Genomic DNA, 11,366 nt, shown 5'->3' with positions numbered 1-11,366 from the left:
CAGGACTAAGCAAGTCAAACCCAAGAAAATAATCTGAACAGTGAAAGATCTATTCCGTTTCTGAAGGACCACACATCACACTCAGTGACCTTCATCTGATACTATCAGGAACTCCCATGGTCTGTACAAGCATTACATTAACCCAGTCCTCTAGAGATTGCGCTTGAACCCACAAAAGCTGCTTCTGAAAAATTCTGGGTAGCGATGACTCATTATCACCTGGCACACTTCCTCCATGTTGACTCCTGTTGCATTTTAGGTTGATTCAGGGCCACATTTGCATCAAAAGAGAACAGCAAAATCAGGTAAGAATCAGCAGGTTTACCAAGTAATGGCATTCTGAGTGACAGCGGTCACCTGAAGGTCTGTACTCATGCCTACACAACCATACACAGACACTGTAACAAAAGGCAGCACATCTTAAAACGTGTACCTTTTGCTACGCTTTGGTTCCACAGCAAACACTGCCTAAAGCACAATGTTACGGGTTGAGCACATTGAACACAGTGTGAGAAGGATGAAACATTTCACAAGGAAGTGCTGATCTCAGCCACTTCAGCGCTTCTCAGCCCTTGCAAATCAAGGCACCTGGCTGCAGCTGCTATCTCCAACTTCCATGGTAGCAAAGCAGCTGGGAGAGACACCTCCCACTTCAAGTTGTCTCCTGCAACCCATAAGGAACAATACTGAGCTTGACCCTCTGAAGCATGGACCCAACAGACAATCTATGAAAGAAGAATTGCTAAAAAATGACCTTGCGGCAAAGTTCACAGAGCCTAACGCCAACCCAACTGAGCTGGCACAGCCTGTCCTCCTTCAGCTGGCATTTCTTATGACTCCATCTCCTCAGAGGCTGCAGGGGTGCTTACGGATTTCTGATTAGCGTGAGAAAACCTAAGCCCCTCTTAAACAACTCCACTAGGAAAAAATGCAGCAGTAAACAGAGTTGGCATTTTTAGTTTTGTTGTTGTCATTACTGCAGCCTTTTAAGACTCACATCTGACTCCCTCCCAAATACTACCCCACGATACATGTGCTGTACCTAGCAGGAGCCTCTTTGGTTTGCCTCCCACTGACAGAGGAGCCTCCAATGATTTTACTGTCTCTGGGCACAGTGTGGTCATTTCCGGCCCTAAGACAATGAGCCAAGCAAAAAAGAATGGATGTCAGTCCTGCACTTACCAGCACTAGTAACTAAGTAATTAAGGAATAAACATCACACTACATCTGTCCAGCTAATTACACAGCACTTTGACTAAAACTTCCCATGGAAACTTACTGTTAGGTATTAAACTCGAATGGTTTTGCTTGTATCTGCTCAGCTGGAAGGGACATTTTTATACTTATGGACAGACATAAACAAGACAAAAATGTTTTTATGAATACATACAGTATAATTTTTAAATTGTTTAATAGTTTTATATACTAGTTATTGTAAAGATTAATCTAAAACTGAACCTTTGTCATGTGGTTGGTCTTCCTAGAAGATACAATTTCAACTGCTTATCAAGCATAATTTATTCATAGAATTGTAACACATGATAATTCGTTTACAGGATGGAACTACAGTAAGACTGTTTATTTGGGACACTTTCAAAACACCTACCACCAACATTTTAATATGTCAATGAAATTAACGTAAGTAGATAAGCTTTCATTAGAGGTGGACAGTTTTTGTGGGGAGAGGAAGAGAAAAGAAGAAACCAAACTGCTCCATTAATAGATGTCTCTTTCATCCTACGGGTGAAAATTCATAGACCTCATTTAAAAAAAGGTGCTGGTGGTGTGGGCCAGAGAAAAAGCAAGAAGAATGAGGAGCATGCAGTAAACACTCTGGTAACACAAGATCAGCCTTTTTCATTTCCAGAGGAACAGGGATTTCATCATTTTGCACTTCTGCTATTGCAGTACAGACTAAGCAGTCAGGATGAGGGGAATGAGTCGGTCAGATCCCTGCTGCCTTGGTATGCCCTAGCGAGGGCATACCAGTCTTGTAGCTTCCCCTCAGGCTGTCTCACACTGTCTGTCTTTGTCTGTCAGACTGATTTAAGATTATTCACAATTGCAGCCCAAAGGAGAAAAAAAAAAAAAGCAATTATATTTGATATTGAAGCTTGGAAGGGGGGCTGCAAACAGAAAATACTGGCAATGTACTTACTATTATTATTCTTTTCTAGTAATTTTTAAATTTTGATATAAAAGAGAAAAAAATGAAGTATTCAAAAGACATTCTTTTTTTAATGTCAGAAAAATTGGATTACATGAACTGATGGAAGAAAGTTTGGCTTTTTGAGGTGAATACCATGGCTTTGGTCTCAGTCAGGTTGAGAATAAAAAGAAAGTCTTCACAGAATCTGTAATTTCAGCATGGGAACTAGCTGTGAACAGCAGTTGCTTTCTCTCAACATCTTATTCTAGAAGCTAGGAAAATTTCCTTTCCCTTACAAGGGAGAATGATGCAAGAGGAAGCAGACACAATAGGCCAGGAAGAAAAATCTCTTGGCACACTAAAAGTGAGTAAAGGAAAACTTTGAGAATTTCTACATACACAACATAAACTGTAAAGCAAGGCTTTCTGGGTTTGCTTCTTAGGAAGGTCTTGTCAAGTTAGATGCCTGACACCCATTGGCCCTGGTGACTCCTGTGATAACTCCAAACTGCTATATTATTTCAAAACTGCATGCAGTCTGATTTCAATCTCTTTTATTTGAGGGTGAGCCACGCTAATGTTATCAAAGTCAGCTACCGGTAAGAATTTCAGGACTGCCGTTGTCCTTGTTACTGTATGGAAATGAATTTCCATAAGCTATAACTGACGAGTCTGCCTCAGAGGCAGAGTGTGGGGAATGTTATTTTGGTGAAAGAGAAACAAATGCATGTAGCAATCTATGGTAGTTACTGCTTAAAGTAACGTGACTGTCTTTTCAACAGCAAAGTGAATTTTGCCTGTGTGTGACCAATCTGTTTGAGATGGAAACATGGTCCTAATTAAGGGTTAAATGATTTATTTCAATTTGAATTTTAAATTAGATTATAGAGCTGTTAGTAAATAAGAGCATTTTAGTATTTAGACCCTGCAGCCCCCTATGCACAGAGCGGCATCACCAATTCCCAGCCATAAATACCAGCTAACTTCCTTAGTCCGTGCTGCCTGAGCAGATGGCTTTCAAGCCCTGGTACTCCAGGCCTGACAGAGGCCATTCCCCTGCACAAGGTCAAAGCAACTCTTTATTTGTAAAATGATTGCACCCCCCTTTCTTAGAAGATCTCTACTTTTTGTGCTCTGAATGGAGGTGCAATGCTTCCAGGCAAGGCTCAAGCATTGCAGTGCATTAGAAAGGGTATATGCACCGATGAAACCAGGCATACAACAGGCAGCATTCACCAAGCTCCTTCCTTTGCTCCTCTGCTCTTCAATAAAACAGCCCAGGGGTGAAATGCCACTGTGGCATTAAACTACAGTGTTTAGTAAAGCAGGGTATTCAATCATAAACCTGTACAGCTCACAGATACTTTAACATTTCCTCATAGAGTGAGCTTAGCAAGATGGATGACAGCAATCCTGGGAAAAGCCTTCAGTCCCCATCCCCTGCAGAGAGGACAGGGAAGCATCCCACACACATGTGGTCCCTGTTAGAGGGGCTTTGCAAACCACTCCCACTGTCACCTGTGGAAATGACATGTCAATGAGCAGCAGTGGAGGTTCTTACACAGGACCTGAAGCCACAGCATGACCTTTGGCTATGCAGGTGTACTGGAAAGCAAATGCTACCAACTGGCTCACCTTGATGCCCACGAAGAGCCTTGCATCTTTGCCATGTTCTCAGGCCCCCTTTAAAAGCATTTGCGTGGCTCTTTTTTTCTCACCAGGCATATTATGGTCATGCTCTGGAGATGCCAACAGCACTATGTTCATCACCAGTAACAGAATTGCACGTTCCCCCACCCATACATACACATGAACAGGCAAAATGAGATGTAACACAGCTGTCAGCTTGTGAAAATGGATGGCGTAACAAACAAAATAGATTAACCTTATAAAGGTTTCAAAACCATTTTATTTTCTTCAGGCAAGCCATTTCTTTCCTTTCTTGTGCTTGTTTATATATTTCAAAACAAAAAAAGGTTAAAATCATGATCAACTTTAAATGACGATTTTGAAACTGCTCATTTCACACTTCCGTAACGAATTAGAAGGAAGATTACGACTAAATATAGGGAAGAAATTTTTTCAATGATGGTGAAACACTGATACAGGTTCCCCAGAGAGGTGGTAGATGTCCCCTCCTGGAAATATCCAAGGTCAGGTTAGATGGGGCTCTGGTTGCATCTAGTTGCAGATGTCTCTGCTCACTGCAGAGGAGTTGGACTAGATAGATTTTGAAGGTCCCTTCCAACCCAAAGCACTCTATGATTCTATGAAATTATATCCAGCCATTCATGCTATATTGAAAATAACGCTATAGAGATACAGTATAGTTCTGGCTCAGATACATGAAGCGTGGGAAATGAAGGCAGAATTCTGCCCGGAGTCATCCCTCCCTCAGTTCGTATTACATGTCATTCACAACACTGAAACTAACTTATTTTTAGCTCTCTTGTTCACTACGGCACCCTGCACAAGAGGAAATAATACTTTACAACGTAGGTTTGCTGCAAAATCCCTCAGAGCAGGGAAACCATCTTCAGCAGCTCTCATTGTCCATTAGCACATGAAAAGCCGCATAATGGTGTTACATATATGCACAATATATGGCTCTCCTGGGCCTCTAGGTACCTTCTCGCATACACACCTACCCCAAGTAGGCTTCTGAAAATTACAGTATATTTTTGATTCTTATTTCCATTGAACTTAAGGCACACTTTTTAACACCAGTTCCAAATAAACAGTAAGATACCACTTACGGGACTAGCTCTCAAACCTAAGTACTGCTCCTGACAGTAGAAATAGAGTTACAGGGCTGAATGTCACTGCTACGCTTTGACCACTCCCTGTACCTGCTGAAGGTAGAAGAGGACGAGGCAGGGACAGCTCTAGGGCTTGTCAGCAGGTGGAGATCCCAGGCTACTGCTACAAAGGCAGGGCATGCTTGCTCTTTGCTGGGATGTGGCACTGGCACGTACACTGTCTGTGCTTGTGAGAGAAGAGGAAATAAGATTGAGAAAAACCAGTGAGGGCTAAAAGCTCTGGTGGGGATGGACCCCATTATGACCAAGGTAAGAATATCCCCAGGAAACGGTAAGGACATTGGCTTTCTCTCATTGTCCATCAGAGTCTATTCTGTTCGTTGGGGAAATAAAAACTTACAAATACTCTTAGTATCCTTTGAATTCTTACGTTGTCTTCCATGTAGCCTTCAGCACACTATACGTAATACCTGAAATAATTACAAAACAGGTAATGCTGGGACCAGCAGCAGAAGCAACCTGGCCAATTTTGCACAGCGCTATAAGCAAACCAATAAAATCTCATAGAGTCTTTCCCATACACGAGACGTAGTTTTTACTCTAAAAATGCATGCATAAAACTGAAACTTGCTTTTCAAATACTAAAGTTAATTCCCACCACTCCTTTTATTATTAGCTGTGCAAGAGCACTGGAAAAATGTGTTATCTTTGTGGGTGAAACTACTGCAGAAGGAAACATGCATCGTGTGTACTTTTGCATTTCTAGACTGGAAAACACAGTATTTACAGCCAAAGCCGCTGACAGATTTGGAGAACTACTGCAGATGTCCACTGCTAGAAGAAATCAACAATTTATTTCCTATCACTAGGCCTCCTTCAACAGTGAAATACCCATAATCTCCAATAATCTGAGGGCTCAGGAAATTATCTCTCTTCTCTCCACTCTTTTCAACCCCTCCAGCCTTTGTGCCAGCAAGATGGACTGTGCAGCATGCATGGGGCAAAGATTCAGCGCCATGTGAAACTGAAATGCCTCTAGAAAAACCTCTTTGGAATAAGCACTTTTCATTCTTTACATCTGAAAGCTGCTGCTAGCACACACTCACACACACACAAAAAAACCAACCCCAACCAAAAAAAACCAAACATATTCAGGAATATTTAATCTTACTCATGAGTGCATTTCTGCTTTTTCCTCCCCATTTCATATTTTATAGTGATCTGTGACCTTAACATATTTTAATCAGATGCTTTTCAAATTGGCTTTAGTCCCAGGTCAAGTCATTCAGCAGAAACAATTCCTGTTCTATGTTTAATAACTGTTACTGGCAGACATATTAATTATATGTACATAAGAGATAGCTTTATCCTGAGGGAATAACACTGCACCTTTCAACTGCAGTCGGTAATAGCTCCACATGATGCCTTGCAGACTTCTGCATCTCTTTATGAAGGGCATTACAGCTGTGTTTGCTACCAGGAACATTGTTGAAAATGCAATGTTGAAGACATTAGGTCTAAAACACAGCATTACAGGAAAGTTGTTCTCACTTTGAGTACTCAAATATGTTGTTTCAAAATGGATAAGGCATTTCAGCTTCTTTGAAGGCAGTTTTGGGGAAAGAAATCTTTCATTAATAGGAAAACATTGAGAACTACAGCCTTGATTCAGAATTAAAGCAAAATAAACAAAGTTCTACCTTAATTCCACCCATACTTAGTGAATCAGTTAAGTATTTACAAAAAATAATTAAATAGCAGGAAAAAAATCCACCAGCATCCACTTGAACAGGAGAAAGAAACATTGTACAAACACAGACACAAGGAAGTTTTAAAAGACCATTTGGCAAAGATAAAAAGTAAGAAGATAGTTTTTCCTTGAACTAAAATTATACTGTGGCTCCTCAAAGACAAACCAGGCAGAGGATCTCAACAGCCTCAAACAATAAATATTTTCTAACATCAGGCGGAGAGTACCACAAAAGGATAACCACGTACTTTTCTAGTTTAGTCTTTCCTCAACCTCCCCTCTTTTTGTCAGAACTCTTCAAAAATCAAACTCACAAACAAGAACAACCAACCAACCTCATCTCACCCCCAAAGCAAACCAAACAGACCTGGTAGACATGGTGGCCTCTGTCTCACAGGACACAAGTTCTCGGGAAGGTATTTTCTTTCCAGCTCAGTGGAAAAATCAAGAGAGTCTACGTAGTCAATGTGAAGTGAAAAAACCCACATCCTTCCTTCAATTCACCATCATATTTGGTAGCTTTTAAGTCAAACCAATACATCCTTGGTTTTTACTATGAGACAGGCAGACCGGCTGCTCCGGACATATCCTCTCTAAGCCACTCCTTACCTTACAAAGATCTATCATGAACTTAACCTCTCTGTGACAAACAAACCAAACTTTTCAGTCAGCTTTTATAGGAGTATCTTCTACACCTTTGATTATATTCATGTCTAGTTCTACAGCGTCATTTATCACATGGAAAATGCTCTTATTCTTCTCATAATGCTTCCAATGAGCCCAGCTGATTTATATATTGGACTACATTTTATCTCTTACTCTCTGTTTCTAACACATTTAGGGCATTGTTTTTAATTTCCAGCAATCCATTGACCAGGCTTACCTCTCCCAGTTGTCTGTGTCAATGCACATATCCCAAGCCAAAACAGTTAATTCAGACATACAAAAAGACTACATTTCCCCTCTCTGTGAGGGAGGGAAGATGACTTTGCATTTACTGAAACTGAATGTTACTTTCCAGCTTTCTGCCCTTGTTAAAGTGTAGAGGAGAGTGTTGCAGTCCCCATTTTGCAGACAAAAAAAATTAATGCAGAACAGGCTCCAAATTCAATGTTCTTTCTTCCAGTGACACTTCCTAATCAAAACGCTGCCTGGTGGGTTGTGTGATGCTATGAAGAGCTCAGCCAAACTCCCCAATGACATAGGTCCACTACTGCAATTAGCGTGAATTAGTACTTTTGTTAGTAGTCTCAGTAGAGCTGTCAAATTAATTGGAAAAGAAATTTAACAAATGCCTTTCCCCTTAGAGATATTCTTTTGGGTCAGGGTTGAGGCATATTGCTTGTGCAGTGTGGGGGAAGCTTATGTTCCCTATGCCCTCACTTAACCTGTTTTGTTGATAAAAAGAGAGGACTTTGGTTTCTGGAGCTGTTAATCCAGTAGCCGTCACAAGCAACCCATTGACATAAAACCTGACAATTTTATAAGACTGAAATATTCCAGCTGCTAGGTAAAGTAAAATTAAATGGCTCAATTAATGACCACTGGCTAGAATATCTATACACTCATTTTTCTTGAACTCTCTCTTTCTCACACCTCGAAGTTAGTACTTTCAGTTTATCTCTAATTTCCAGTATCCAAAAGATAGTGCACACTTTCCCCAGTTTTACAGATATTTTTGAATTCAACCACTGGATGCAAGATATGGCTAGACACATATAAGCCTTATAAAAAAAAAAAAAAGGCACTCAGATTAACAGGAGATGGGAGATTAAAACCTAAATTCATGTGGCTATGCCTCATTCGATGAGGGCTACTGAATTCCTTCTTCTTAGTTTCATTGACATATTGCTGCTTGAATTCACTGAAAACTGGTGCTGGGAAACAGAAGCTCTTAAGAAGAGAAATGGTGCTGCAACCTGCATAAAAAAAATTCCTGGGGTTAAAGCTGCTGTCACTACTTGCTGACATAAGTCTGGAACGTAATTTAGTGTAACAGAGCACGGTCATAAATCGTTACAGTGTACAAGAAACAGCCGTTGCTTTGCTAGTGATGCTATTAATGCTATCTAATGGGTGCATCTACATAAGTGTTTTAGTTCAGATCTGGAGAGCAGTTTTAAAGCAAAATCCCAGTTCTCCTTTCTTGCCATGATCTTACAAAGTAAAGAGTCTCCAGAGCAAATGAACAGGTACACTGGAAGACTTAACTCATGATCACCAGCCTTCAAATACCTCAGTGCAGTCAGCATTGCTAAAATTGTTATATATTTCCATAAGAACAAAGATTCTAAAAGCCCTGGTAATGGAAAAAGAGGATGATTTTATTATTGTAAAGCTATTAAACATATAACCACAAAAAACCAGACATTATTATCTGTATTTTACCACGTTTAATAGGACATAGCATAAACACAATGAGGTATTTCAGTGATTACCAAAGAAAGGCTTTAACCAGAAGACCAAAACATTACGGCTTCATCATTGTCATAACAAACTCTCTTCTTCATGTGCCTTTTTCACAGACTGTATTTTCATCCTTCCAGTGGAAAGCCTGAAAATTAAACAGTTATAGCCTCTGGGGACATCTGTGCACTGACAATCTTCTTCTCGCAGCTGAAAGGAAAAGCCCAAGGCTTTTGCAAAACTATCTAACCACTCAAGTGCACTATTTATACATTAGATGCTTTAGCTTTTATCTGGACTTCCTTGGTATTTTGCCTCTTAAAAAGAAAACTCTTAATTACATAACATGCAGTTTTTATGCATATATTAAAAATGTCTAGCTTTGCAGGGTAAGCAATTATCCACTGAACAAAAAAACAATTAAATGTAAATTATAAAAACACCCACAGTTCAGCATTTTTATTCATTTGCCTGATACCTGTGTGAATTCACGGGGAGTAGAATCTCAGCTGTTTAGAAAACAAAGAATCTGATGTATTGCATTCTACAGGGTATTTGCTAGAGAATTAAATCTCTCCTTGTAGTGGGGAAGCTGTACAAACAATCATGGCAACAAGAACTCAATATTCTCCATTCCATATTCCAAGTGAGTATTTCCGCATTCACTTTGCAATGCTGAAAATTCATCAGAAGGGAGAAGAAACTAAGTTTCCAGTATTGCATTCTGTATATATTTTCTCTAACAAATGATTCTGTGCAGTAGTATAAAACGCCACAAGTTCACTTAACAGTTTTCAATGCCACTGAAGCTCAACACAGCAGCGCTTTACGGGAAACACTTTATGGGAACACCACTGCACTTTATGGGAAAAAGAACGGAAGAACAGCATTAAAATATATTTCACAACTCTTCACTGTTTTATACAAAAGCTTTTGGTCTATGGACATCATACCGTTTTCTGACTGAAGGAAGAATATTTTAAACACAAAGGATTTAACTACACCATTGTTTTCGTTTTAATTTTTCCACTTCCTGCTTTAACAATTCAAAACCAAGAAGGGTAAAAGGACATACAAACCCTTCAAATGCTGAAAACATTTAGGCAAACCCACCATGATCATATTAATACCTCCTGCTACCCTGCAAGCAGTTGGAAATGTTACTGCTTTGTTTGCTCACTGGCACCCTCCTTTTGCTTTGCTTTATCTGTAGCAATGCTCCTCTGACTTCTATCCTCAATTTCTCAGGAGTACTCACAGACTGGTATCACCATGATCATTCTGTATGAGACTCTCACCCAATGTAACAGGTGGCCACTTCTGAATTTCAGAAGCAAATATTAAATTCAATGGATGATCGCAGGGAAGAAGGATCTTTCCAGAGCTGGCTCTTCTAATTAAAAGAGGGACATGTGGAGCACTTTCTGCACATCCTACAATTCTTTCACTCTCAATCTGCAGAGGGGAAAAATAATTATTTAAATTCTACCATAAGAAAAGAAACTTCCAGCTACCTAGTAACCAGGGACAGAAATTCTAGACTGCTGGCTTATAGGATGACTTGTACCTATCAGTCTTTCTACTTCTGCACTACTAACAGCTCTTAAATGGAAGCTACTTTCACAAGACACTAGACTTAGAGAACTGAAACTGCTGTTACCAATTCTTTCTACCCTCTTGAAAATATCAGTAGTTAATATCCATTACTATTAAATGTGAATGTAGGATATGTAAAAACCCTCCCCTGCCCCCTCTCCATGCACTCTCCAAAATGTCCAATAAGGTCTGGATATTTTTACCTCATTTTTCTTGCAGTGTGTTTTCTCCATCTTTTACAACTGTGGCACAACAAAGTCAGAATAGCAGTTAGGGCTCAGCTAATAGTAAAGTGTTCTTTAAAATGCATCTTTCTCCTAAAACCCCTGGGTTACAACGTGCTCACCTCACAAGGTTAAAGAAACATGATTGTAGCCTCTGCAGCATCATAACAAGACTTCCAAAGTGGAGGGGGAAGGAGAAAAAAAATCTCTCAGATAATATGAATGCTTATCCATGGTGGTTTCATTGTGTATGGCTAATGTACAACTATTTTTAAAAAGCTGTAATAACAGCTATCACCCTGTTATCACCCACTTTCCCCTTGCTTCTGAAACATCTGTGAAAATATACAGTACAGCTCCCTCACCAGTTTTCTCTACCCTTTGATTACTTCAGGTTTTCTTGCAAATAGAACTTTCTCCAAGAAAAGGTTTAAAAAAGAAACATGTGGCCCTTTCTAGGGCCATTTTTAATTAGGTAATTT

At 39.8% G+C, this 11,366-nt stretch overlaps 1 protein-coding gene across 1 annotated transcript in view; it reads right to left on the bottom strand.

Moving 5' to 3' along the window:
- EPHA3 (EPH receptor A3) overlaps positions 1-11,366 on the bottom strand; it is a gene marked incomplete at its 5' end in the record, with an annotated part of 145,659 nt that overhangs the window by 76,241 nt on the left and 58,052 nt on the right. The gene's annotated exons all lie outside the window — the stretch shown is intronic.

Source organism: Buceros rhinoceros, unplaced genomic scaffold (assembly GCF_000710305.1).
Source record: "Buceros rhinoceros silvestris isolate BGI_N320 unplaced genomic scaffold, ASM71030v1 scaffold6241, whole genome shotgun sequence".
Classification (NCBI taxonomy): Eukaryota; Metazoa; Chordata; class Aves; order Bucerotiformes; family Bucerotidae; genus Buceros; species Buceros rhinoceros.
Note: the sequence above shows the minus strand (reverse complement) of the source record. Positions and strands in the feature narration are given on the sequence as shown.